We start from the raw sequence: 13,522 nt of genomic DNA on the forward strand, positions 1-13,522 counted from the left end.
CATTTGGTCTACTATTTTTAAATTTGATATTAGGCTTCCCTCAATATATCCCTTTTAAACAGTTCTCTCCTTTATCTGTTTCAATGTAGTATCTTTGTTTTCTTGATATTGAGACACAATCCATATTGAAGGCTACATTCCTTACTCTTCTGCAACAAGTGCTGCAAATCCTCCTCAGTTTCAGCAAGCAAGGTTGCGTCATCTGCATTTATTAAAGGAGAGAATAGAAGCACTTATTCAAACCTTCTCAAAATTCCTTTAACACTATAAAATGTAAAATTCAAATGATGGACTGTTTTCAAAGAGGAACTAAAATCTACTTGGCAAAGACAATATATGCAAATGACAATACATGAAGAGAACACAATTAAAACTATGGTCTTCCTGTAATGTTGGAGTACATTGTGTCAACTGCTGTTGTTATGTGTCATGAAATAAATACAATTCATAGTGACCCTGTGAACAACAGGTCTGAAACCTATCCTATTCTGTCCCATCTTCATCATCTCTGACATACTTGAGCCCATCGCATTCGACACTGCGTCAGTACATCTTACTGAGGGTTTCCCTCTCTTTCAGTGACTTCCCACCTTTCTTAGTAGGATGTCCTTAACCAAGGAATAGTCCCTCCTGACAACATGCCGGAAGTATGTAGATGAAGCTTTTGCCAGCCTTGGCTCTGAGGAGCATCCTGGGATATTCAGTACTCTTTTACAACACCACAATTCAAAGGCACCAATTCTTCTTCTGTCATCCTTTTTTATTTTCCAGCTCTCAGATGCATAACAAGTGATTGAAAAGACAATGGCAATTAGCTTTTTATTCACTTCCTGCTGAGACAGGAAGTAGTTCATCATACAAAGAAAATGGTGGCATCTGTGGGAAAGAACTACGAGGGAGTACAGAAGACTGATTCTACAAAAGCACAAGGCTATAAAGTCTTGGGCATTCTCCTTGCATCAGATTCAAGTGGTTTTCAAAACATTTGATGTGTAGGAAAATTCCCAGGGCTCCTGCCGTTTTGTCTTTCACCATGGTTCTGAGTTTCTTTACTAGACTGTCTGTGTGACCAAACAGGCCAGGCTCCCAATCTTCCCGAGTCTCAGTGGTTGGGACCCTCTCAACCCAGAGGGGCATCAGTTTCAGGCCCACATCCCTGGGAGCAAGGCTACTTAATCCCTTTACCCTCCTCAAACAAGCAAAGACTGGGTGGGGTTCAATCTCACTTTCAGGCTGTTAAAAGGAATGTGCAAAAGGGGATGCGATTCATGTCTGTAGACACATTGTATTCCTGACAGCTAATCAGGAAATTCCAGGTTATGCCTGGTCTTGCAAAGCCACTTCAGAGTTTCAAAGTGGCTAGTTGGGAGCTGTCATTTTAATGTGACAACTTCTTATCTCCTCAGAGACTAACACCACACACTCATTTCCTGTCCAGTTCTAAGGAACTTTTATATCCTTCTCCTCTTCCTTCTTTCTCTTCCTCTTTCTCTCTCTACACACACACACACACACACACACACACACACACACACACATCTACTCTCACAGGGAAGAGAATCAGGTTATACAGTAAAGTAAGAAGGACATCATACCAGGAAGGGTGACGGTGCAGTGCAGAAGAGGAGGACGCTGGATTGGATGCACTGACACTGCATTGACACAGTAACTGGAGTAATGAGGGCAGGCATGTCGAAGTCAATGAGACTGGCTCATCATCGGACAGGGTTCAGAGCTATTGTACATAGGGTCACTATGAGTCACAGGTTAATCGATGGCACATAACAACAACAAGATAAGCATGGTCTTACTTATGCTGACTTACTAACTCATTTATGGTAGACAATTTCACATTTTTTCACCACAAGAAGATTCTACTTCTCCATATGATTAACATCTGTGTCTCCCTCAATCCCAAAGCACCTTCAATGTACAATCTAAGCTTCTTTTCAAATTTGCACTACCGCCTGACAAAGACAGGGTGCCCAGTGAGCAAAGTAAGTGTGTGTGTGTGTGTGTGTGTGTGTGTGTGCGCATATATGCATACATACATACATACACACATGTACATGTATATACTTAAAAATTGTTTGGAAACAACATCGCATAACATGAGTTAAGCTTTGGACTGAAGTATGTGGTTTTCAAGGCTGAGAGTTTCCAAAAATTTATAGGAAAAACGCAAAATATTTAAAAGGCCTGTAAGAACAAATAAATTCTGACTTCCTCTGGTACTCAGTGTGGCAGAGGGACCAGGCAGAGAGAAGTATCAGCTATAAATCAAGTATGCATAGCTGGAATTGCAGCTTTCCCAAGAGGAAATGGGAACTGGCCCTCTGAGTGGAGAAACAAAGTTTATTTTATTCTTATTTATAGTTTATTTATACGTATCTGTATTTATTTCACTGTTTTGAGGAAAAGGTTAGATGTTAGAGAAATACAAGATTTTAATGGAAATGTTGGAGAATTCACAGCTCACTCATGGCAAGTGTTTATTGGAAACACGTTTTTAGACATCTTGACAAAAATGAAAATGTGTTTTACTAAATCAATGCCAAAGGAAGTAATGAGTACAAATATTTTTTCAGGGTCAAAGAGATCAAGATGCCTGTTTCATGGGCAAACAGTTTTGACTGGTTGACTAGTAAGACAGAGTTTTCACTTCCTAAGGTTAAATCAAGTCCACAAGAACCAAAATTTGACCTTCAGTCTATTCCACTTGAATTTCAAAACCATCTCAGGAACATATTTGATAGCTTGAATACTAATAAGTGAAGACCAGAGGAGCTGTGGGAGGATATCAAGAATATTATCAATGAATAATGTTAAAGGTCATTACAAAGACAGAAGAGGAAGAAAAGACCAAGATGGATGCCAGATGAGACTCTGAATATTGCACTAGAGCATGAAGAAGCCAAAACAAAGGGACAAAATTAAGAAGCTAGATAGAAGATTTCAAAGGGCAGTGTGGGAAGACAAAGCAAAGTACTATAGCAAAATGTGCGAAGAGCTGGAGTTAGAAAATCAGAAGGGCTGAACTAAGCTGCAGGAAATGAAGAACAAATTCAAGCCTCAAGTTGCAATACTTGATGCTTTGGGCAGAGTAAAAAAGCATTAAAAGAAGATGGAAGAACTATACTGAGTCACTGTACCAAAAAGAATTGGCTGACACAGAAGAATTTCATGAAACAACATATGAGCAAGAGCCTGTGGTGATGAAGAAAGAAGTTCAAGGTGCTCTGAAAGAATTGGCAAAAACAAGGCCCAGGAATTGACAGTATATCAACTGACATATTTCAACAAACAGACTTTGCCCCGGACATGCTCACATGCTCTTGTGTCAAGAATTCTGGGAGACAACCGCCTGGCCTACCGACCAGAAGAAATCTATATTTGTTCCCATTCCAAAGAAAATGACCTGACAGAGTGTGGAAATTATGGAAAAATATAATTTTAGTATCACATATAAGCAAGATTCTGCTGAAAATTATTTAAAAAATGACTGGAACAGCATATCAGCAGAGAACTGCTAGATGTGCAGTTTGTGTTTAGAAGAGGCTGTGGTACTAGGGATATTATAGCTAATGTCAGATGGATCTTGGCTGAAAGAAGAGAGTACCAGAGGAATGTCTGTGTTTCATTACTATGCAAAGGCATTCAACTGTGTGGATCACAACAAACTGGGTAACTCTGAGAAGAATGGGAATCCCAGAACACTTAATAGTGTTTATGTAAAACCTATACTTAGAGCAGAAGGCTGTCATCAGAACAGAGCAAGGAAACACCACATGGTTCAAAATTGGGAAGGGTGTGGGCCAGGTATGTGTCCTATCTCCATATCTTTTCAATCTACTTGCAGAAAAGGTTATCCTGGATTCTGGTCTCTATGAGGAGAAATGTGGCATCAGGATTGGAGGTAAACTCATCAACACTCTGCATTATGAGGCTGACACAACCCTGGTTGCTGAAACTGAGGAGGACCTGAAGTGCTTGCTGCAGAAGGTCGACTGCAGCCTTCAATATGGATTCAAGTTCAACATCAAGAAAACAATCTCACCACTGGGCTGCTTGACAGCATCATGATAGATGGTGAAGAGATTGAGAATGTTAACAGCTTCAGTTTGCTTGACTCCACAATCAAAACTTTTGGTAACAGCAACCAGGATATAAAAAGACAAATGCATTGGGTAAGTCAACTGTCAAGGACACTTCAAAAGTACTGAAGAGCAACAATGTCAGTCTGGAGATTATGGTGCACCTGATCCAGGCCATAATCTTCACAATTACTTGCTGTGCATCAGAAAGCTGGGCAATGATAAAAGGAGAATTGATGCCTTTGAGTTGTGGTACTGGAGAAGAGTGTTGAATATACCATGGACACCTAGGAGAACAAACTGGTTCATCCTGGAGAGGGTAAAACCAGGCTGTTCCTTGGAGGCAAGGGTCTGAAGCTCCATCTGACATACTTTGGGTATGTTGCAATGAGGGACCAGTCCTTGGAGAAGAACATCATGCTTGGAAGGGTGGAGGGACAGCACAAGAGGGGCAGACCCTTGATAAGTTGGATTGACTCAGTGACTGGGGTAATAGGGTTGAGTGTGTCAGGGACAACGAGGTTGGTTTGGGATAGAGCAGGGTTCAGAGCTGTTGTACATAGGGTCGTGAAGAGTTACAGGCAACTTGACAGCACATAACAACAACAGCAACAATAACAATAAAGTTGTAACAAGACAATGTGTTGGCCTTGTTTACATTTCTCCTTTGAACTGGCAAGAATGCTTTGACACACCTCAAGGAGGTGGGGCAAGGGAAGAGGGGACAAGTGGGCCCCATCTGCTCTGAGACTTCTAAGCCCCCTGACCCTGATACCAACCACAGCTCAGGACACATAGAGGTGACTTGTATCTTAACATATGATTATTCAAAGGCTTCTCTAAACTATCAGAATTGGAAAACTGAGAACTCTGTGTGCCATTAACTAAAAGAACTTACTGTTGTCGAGTCAGAATTAACTGTCCAGCAGGTTTTCAGAAGCTTTAAATCAGGAAGAGATTACCCATCTTTCTCTCACTAAGCAGCTGGTGAATTTGAACCACCTGCCTTCAGATTGGCATTATGACTCTTTATCCATTAGCCTACCAGAGAGCAGTAGAATTAGGTGTCTGCACAGAAGTGTGTGTGTGTGTGTGTGTGTGTGTAAATAATAAGTGAACAAGCATTTACACATCTATGCTACCTTAATAAGTGGCAACATGCAAATCATTCCCCCCACCGAAAACAGCAAACTGACAGATAAGTCCTAAGAGGAAAACCATAAAAATAAGCAGGCTTAAAAAAAAAATAAGCAGGCTTACAACCATGGAGAAAAAACAGTGCTCTCTGGTTCTGTCTGGAGGAGATGGGGTGTGATGTTTCAACAGACACAGCCCTTGGTGTGTTCACCAGTCTGTGCCAGGAAATTTAGAAGACAGCTACCTGGTCAACTGATTGGAAAAGATTCCTATTTGTTACATTCCCTGAAGGCTAACTCACTAGAAGAGATCCATTCCCAAGAAAGGTAATTCGATAGAATGCAGAACTCATTGAATAATATTATGAAATCACATGCAAGCAAACTATTACTAGAGATTCTCTAAAAATGGCTAGAATAGAGCACTGACAGAGAACTGCCAGAAATTTAAGTTGGGTTTAGAAGAAACTGTAGCACCACGATTATCACTGCTGATGTGAAATGGATTTGGACTGAATGCAGAGAATACCAGAAAGGTCTGTTTGTATTTTATTGACTATGAAAAAGTATTTTACTGTGTGGATCATAACAAATTATTGAGAAGAATGGGAATTCCAAAACAGTTAATTGTGCTCATGGAGAGCTTAAACCTAGACCAAGAAGCTGTTTTCCAAACAGAGCAAGAGAATACTGTAGGGTTTAAAATCAAGAAAGGTGTGCATCAGAGCTGTATCCTCTCTCCATACCTATACAGTCTGTAGGCTGAGGCTGAGTAAATAATCCATAAAGCTTGACTATCTGAAGAAGAAAGTGTTATAAGGATCAGAGGAAAAGTGACCAACAACCTACATTGTGTAGATGATACAACCTTGCTTGCTGGAAGTGAGGAGGACTTGAAATGTTTGCAGCATAAGGTCAAAGCTTTCAATGTGGAGTACATCTCAACAACGAGGAAGCTAAAATCCTCACTGCTGAGCTAAGTTGTCAATAATATAATCTTTCTTGGATCCACAATCAATGCCCTTGGAAACAGCAGTTAAGACTGCAAAAGATGTATTGCATTAGGAAAGTCCACTGTCAAGGACCTCTCCAAAAGGGCTAGAGCAATGATGGCAATTTAAATATTATCGTGCACCTGATTCAATGCATGACCTTTCCAATCACTTTTGGTTCCAAATCACCAGCCACTTCACAGGAGAAAGATGGGCGATGTCCTCCCATGCAATTTACAGCCTCTGAAAACCTGCTGGAAGGCCAGTATGTTGGTTCCAATACAGCAGCGCACAGCAACAGTGCATGTGTGTATGTAATAAACATATATAACAGATACATGCAGAAAAGCAAATACTATTCCTGTGATCAGAAAGGTATTGTTTCCATTCCTTTTAGAGAAGCCTCCACGCAAGTTGTTTAAATAAATGAACTTGATTGATCAAGGATTCTTCACCCTATACAGGACAGGGTTGTGATCGGCTGTTCAAAGGGCCACTATGAGTCTTACTCGACGGCACCTAACAATAGCAACAGAAGCAACAGCTTCCCGCTGTTCACTAGCTGCTCCTTAAGGAAAATGGACAATCTCCTGTTGTGCCATTTACAGCCTCTGAAAACCCACGAGAGAGTCAGTTATGAGTTGGTCCCAGCTCGACAGCACACAATAACAGTAACAATTTCTCCTCTCTGTTCCCTCTTCCCTGTTTATTGGGCACAGTGGGAGGAGAGTGAAGTCACCATTGTCTCATCTGCTCTGTGACTCACCAAGTGTGAACACGTCTTCCTTTGAGGCACAGCTTTCGTTTCTTTCTTGTCTAATCCCTCATCCCATACTTTGCACAAGTTAGTTGTACCACCACTCTCGCTCTGCTGATATAAACCGTCATAACACTATTTCATTCGTCACAACCCCTCCTCAACTACTGGGGGCTCATTTTGCTGGTACTTTTGAGTCTGAATTATTCTCCACAGCTTTTAGGGAGTTTTCTAATCTCTTTTAGCCAGCCTCATCATCCCTATGATTTCTCTTTTCTCAATTAATGTCCAGTTGATGCCAGCTATGGTGAACCCATGTGTATCACAGTAGCACTGTGTTTCCTAGAAATCTCAAAGGCTGAGTTTTGAGAAAGAGATTTCTAGCCCTTTCTACCCAGGCATGTCTGGGGGAACTGGAACCTCCAACCTTTTTGTTAACACCTGAGTACATTAACTGTTTACATCACCCAGGGACTCGGTTCTCTCCTCTGATTAAGTCCATTTCCTCTTTGTCTCCTTGAAAGCATGCTGCCCCATGTCATAAAGTCTCCCTCAGTTATTTTTCCTCATATTCCTCTCTTTCTCTAAGCTCCCCTAACATGTAGCATTCATGATGCTGTTCAGCACCTGATTAGATATAGTTCTGGATCATTTTCAAACTGCCTCATTTGTAAGACTCTTCTCTTCCCATTAATATGATAAGATATTCAAGGACAGGAAGATTTCTCCCGCTTACGTGTGCTTTATGACTGTAGGAAAAGTTTAGAAGACATTTACAAGCGGCAAGGTTAAACTCTTGTCCTCGCTGTGTGGTAGGCCCATCTTTGGAATACATTTTGACTCTGCTACCTTCATTGTGTAGGTGAAATACACACATACTGTTTGGGCCATAATTGGATGATCATTGTTATGTGACATCAAGTCACCTGTGATTCATACTGACCCTGTGTACAATAGCACTGAACCCTGCCATATCCTGAGCCAATATCATTGACTCTGACAAACCTAATCCCATTGCCGCAGTTAGGGTGTCAATCCATTTCATCCGGGGTCTTCCTCTCCTGCATGTCCTGTCACCCTTCCAACCATGATGTCCTTCTACAAGGACTGGTTCCTCCTGGCCACGTGCCCAAAGTATGCGAGATGGAGCTTCAAAATCTTTGCCTCCAAGAAGAAATAGGTTTCACCCTCATTGGGACAGAAGTATTTGTTCTCCTGACAGTCTATGGTATGTTTAATAATTCTTCTTCAGCACCATAACTTAAAGACATCAATTATTCTGTCATTCTTAGTTATTGTCCAGCTCTCTGATGCATAGCAAGTAATTGCAAAGATCATGGCCTAGATCAAGTACACCTTAGTCTCTATACTGACATCATTGTTTTTGAGCATTCAGGAGAGGTCCTTAACAGCAGACTTCCCCAGTGCAATTTGTCTGTTGTTTTTTTTTATTTTCTGACTGCTAGTGCCAAGAGTGTTGACTGTGGAGCCAAGCAAGTTGAAATTGTTGATGACCTCAATCTCTTCTTCACCCATCATAGTGCTACCAATTGGCCCAAGCATGAGAATTTTTGTCTTCTTGATGTTAAGCTTCAATCCAAGACTGTAGTCAATTGAAGACTACAGTCCTTGACCTTCTTATTGCTCATTTGATGGTAGAAATTTCTATTATCATTGAACTCCAGTGGTCTTGATGTCCAACACTGAAAGTAAGTGTAATTTATTGTAAGAGGCCTTGTTCTCTAGGATCACTGTCTGCTTAGCCAGGATGTGTCTGGGATGGTGTTTAACTTACTGGTCGAGGTTTACTTTATAGGATGAGAAGGAATGTCCAGATGGGACCAGCATACCAGAGATACAGTCCCTGGGCCCAGCACTGAAGCTCCTAGTTTCAGAGGTCATGAAGGGCACAGCTGCAGAGATCATGAAGGGCACAGCTGCAGAGGCCAATGTCATAACACAAAGCTCTGCCCTGAGGAGGAAGAGCAGACATGAGTCTTGGCAGAGAGATTCTCTAGACAGCAGAAGCTGGGCTGATGCTGGACAGAGGGACTGAATAATCCTGCAGATGTGGGGGTGCTAAAAGTCTCAAAGGAATATGAGGGATAGAACAAGTGTAACCAATTCCTATAATAATTACCATGTACTGCCTTGTCCTAAAACACTGTCACAATCAATTTATCAGCCTGCTTTTCAGCATTGCACCCTCCAGCTGTTTCATCTGACATGGATTTAAGTCTTTTCTTTCTTGCCTATCTTTTTTAAATGACCTTTTACTTTCTGCATCCATGATATCCTTGATGTCAGAGTATAGCTCGGGTGATTTAGTGGTAAGGTATTGTGCTGCCAGCTTAAAGGCACAAGGTACTAATTCACCAGAAGCTCCACAGGAGAAAGATGGACAATCTCATCTTGAGTGACTAACTGCCTCTGAAAACACAATAGAAGCTATGATTTGTTCTAACTCCATGGAACATAATAGTCGTAAGGAGTTGCACTGCCAGCCCAAAGATTCAAGATTCGAATCCATCTACTGCTTCACAATAGAAAGATAGGCAATCAACTCATGTGCAATTTACTGCCTCTGTAAAACCCACTAGGGGGGTCAACTATGAGTTGGTTATGACTTGATGGTACACAGCAACAACATATTTCTGGGTTTCTAACGTTTACATTTCAGTCACTAAGCAAAATTTAAAGCAGCTTGAGTATGACAAAATGTGTAAATACAAGGAGTTAGAAAACAGGAAGGGAAGATCATGCTCTGCTTTTCTCAAGCATAAAGAACGTATTCAATCTCAAGGTGTTACAGTGTAGAATACTACATGTTTTAAAATTGGGAAGGGTATATGCCAAGAAGGTGTCCTATCTCCATATCTTTTCAATCTATATGCACAACACATTATCCAGAAGGCTGGGGTCTATGAGGATAAATGTGGCATCAGGATGGGAGGAAAACTCCTCAACAATCTGCTTTATGCAGATGACACAACCTTGCTTGCTGAAACTGAGGAGGACCTGAAGCGCTTGCTGCAGAGGGTCAAGGACTGCAGCCTTCAATGTGGATTGAAGCTCGACATCAAGAAAACAAAGATTCTCACCACTGGGCCGATTAGCAGCATCATGATGTATGGTGAAGAGATTGAAATTGTCAAACGGCTTCAGTTTGCTTGACTCTACAATCAACATACCAGCAGTCAGGAAATTAAAAGACATATTGCATTGGGAAAGTCTACTGTCAGAAACATTTCCAAAATGCTGAAGAGTAGTGATGTCAGTCTGGAGACTAAGGTGTGCCTGATAGAGGCCATGGTCTTTGCAATCACTTGCTATGCATCAGAAAGCTGGACAATGACTAGGGATGACAGAAGGAGAATTGATGCCTTTGAGCTGTGGTGCTAGAGAAGAGTACTGAATATACTGTGGACTACTAGGAGAACAAACATGTTTGTCCTGGAGAGGGTGAGACCAGGCTGCTCCTTGGAGGCAAGAATTATGACACTCCATCTGACATCCTTTGGACATGTTGCAAGGAGGGACCAGTCCTTGGAGAGGGACATGATGCTTGGAAGGGTGGAAGGACAGCACAAGAGAGGAAGACCCTCGATGAGACGGATTGATTCAGTGACTGGAGTAATGGGGATAGGTGTATCAGAGACAATAAGATTGGCACAGGAAAGAGCAGGATTTAGAGCGATTGTACATAGGATTGATATAACGGCACATAACAAAAGCCACCACTGGCCTTTAGTGTTCTCTATCCTACTCTGTGCCTCAGAAGGCAGACCTCTGTGACTGCAGCCAACATATTCCTAGAGATGCCCGGGTGGGAGATAGGCAGGCACCAAGAAATGTAGATTTAAGCAGATAGTACCTCCTTTTATGAATTCAAGGGTGACATAACCAATTAATGTATTCAGCTACTAAACCAAGAGTTTTGAGGTTCAAGTCTACCCAGAAGCACTTCAGAAATAAAGGCTGAACCATCTACTTCCAAGGACCCATTATGCCCCAGTGATTAAGAAGTTACCTCCCATATTCCTTGTCGTTACTGTGTACCATCAAGTCAGAACTGACCCATAGCTGACTCTCCAGAGATCAGTAAATTACATGGGAGCAGTTTGCCCATCCTCCCCCAGAGTAGCTGATGGGTTCAAACTGTGTACCTTGGCAATGTCAGTGCATTTCCTTACCACTAAACCACCATCCCTTTAATTCTATCCACAGCTCTGAACATAGTGCCTGCATCACACTCTCTGCATGAAAGCAGGCAAACTGTGTCCTGTCTTCTGCTAGATCCTGACTAAACCAATACAAACAAGGTGAAAAAGGGAGCTGAAAGAATGACTGGGAGCTCTGGTGGCTTAGTGGGAAAGAATTGTGCTGTTACCACAGAGGTACGTGATTCGAATCCATCAACTGCTCCATGACAAGCCATCACCTCCCGTGCAATTAACTGTCTCTGAAAACCCACTGGAGGGTCAGTTGTGGGTTGGTTCTGACTCAAGGGTATATAACAACAATAAAGAGTGAATCTACACAATGGGAAGAGAACACTGCCCAGCACATTGTAAGTTCTCACACATGTCAATTATTCTTATCTGTGTAAGCCAGTGAAGAAAAAGAGGTAGCATGTGTTCACTAGCATATGTGAATATGCATTGTGCAGGCCACATTCTGATAATGAAATAAAAAAAAAAAAGCCCTGTGTTTCAACTTAAGGGAATTGACTAGTCTTTTTTATTTTTTTCTTCTGTAGTCTTTTGTGTCTGATCTTAAGCAAGTTAAGAAATCTCCCTAAAATTTATGTGATTGCTGTAGGATGATAGAATAGAATGGCATGAAGGAGCAATGCACAATAAATAGGGACTCAGGCTAAGCTAATTGGATGGGGGGAGGCGATACTACTGACTTCATGGACGTGGGATTCACCCTTAGGATGCCTGCACTGGCTTTACGCTCTGTTATAGTCATTTCAGATGCTCTGCTTTCTGCATGTACATGAATAGCAATGGCAGTGATCACGACGATGGCTGAGACAAGGCAGCCTTTAGTTCTGTTGTTCACGGGATCACTATGAGTCATAGTTGATCCGATGTCACCTAACAATAACCGTCTTGAAATTTGAGCAAGGGATCTTACATTTTCATTTCCTACTGTGGTCGTTGTTGTTGTTGTTGTTAGGTGCTGTTGGGTTGACATATCACACTAGGAAAGTCTGTAATCAGAGACTTCTCCAAATTATTGACAAGCCATAATGTCAGTTTGAGGACTAAGGTGCCCCTGACTCAGGCCATGGTCTTTTCAGTCACTTGCTATGCATCTGAGAGCTGACAATGACTAAGGATGATAGGAGAAGAATCAATGCCTTGGAGCTATGGTGTTGGAGAAGAGTGCTGAATATCTCATGGACAGTCAAAAGAAGACAGATATGCCTTGAAGAAGGTCCAGCCAGAGTGCTTCATTGAAGTAAAGATGATGAAGCTTCATCTCACATACTTTGGGCATGTTAGGAGAGGCTATTCCTTAGAGACATCATGCTTAAGAAGGTGGAGGGACAGCAAAGGAGAGGAAGACCTTCAATCAGGTAAACTGACACAGTGACTGCAACACTGGGCTCAAGTGTGTCAGTCAGAGATTCTGATGTCAGCACAGAACAGGCCCGAGCTCATGTCTGTTGTTTATAGGGTCGCCATGGGTTGTACTCATCTGGACCCTATCAGTTATGTAGCCAGATTGGGAAACTATGGTGTGGTTCACTTTTACAAGCCATGGTACTTTGTAATTGCTGATTTCTTTTTGTATCATAGTTTAGTTGATTCTTTGTCTTTCAATTAAAAAAGAAAATGTAAGACAAAAAGATGGCATCTGGTGTTAAGACTTATTTCCATCAATTAACAAATATGTACTCAGAAGTTGGTATGTGCTAGGCACTGTGCCAATCGCTCTCTGGAACTAAAATCTCCTGCTTTGCAATTCCAAATGGGGCTGATGAGCACGTGATAGGATTGAAAGTGACCCTGCTGTGAACCTTTCAGTCATCTCCACAGTATATGCATCTTGGGGTGGGGGTGGGGAGATGTTACTTCATTACAGAACTGTTCCTTGGATTTGCAAAGTGAGGCATTTAAACTCCACTGGGTGAAGGGAGCTAAAATGCCCCAGTGAAAAGATCTCTAAATTCAGCAACACCATAATTTGGTTTGATTTGGGAAGTGAGATCCCTCTTTTCTGGATCCCAACCCTGCATAATTGAAAGTACAAAGAAGGACCTAGGAGTTAAGCCTGTTCAAGGTAACACCTGACACCCGGGAGGTAAGCAGTGTACGTGATGGAGAGGAAGAAGTGAAAAGAGAGCACAGGTCTATCCATTTCAGGGGAAAGTCACTGGACTGGCAGAATTCTCCCAATACATTCTGGCAAATCCTGGTAACTTGACAGACTCTTAGAAATGTTTCTCTGTCATTCCACAAATAAGGGGCTGTTCTGAGCTGGAGATGCTGCTCAGAGCATGGACAACAGGAATACCGTCCTCACTTGCTT

This window comes from Elephantulus edwardii, unplaced genomic scaffold, assembly GCF_000299155.1.
Source record: "Elephantulus edwardii isolate Elephantulus edwardi_28Jun2011 unplaced genomic scaffold, EleEdw1.0 scaffold00191, whole genome shotgun sequence".
In the NCBI taxonomy this organism is placed as follows: Eukaryota; Metazoa; Chordata; class Mammalia; order Macroscelidea; family Macroscelididae; genus Elephantulus; species Elephantulus edwardii.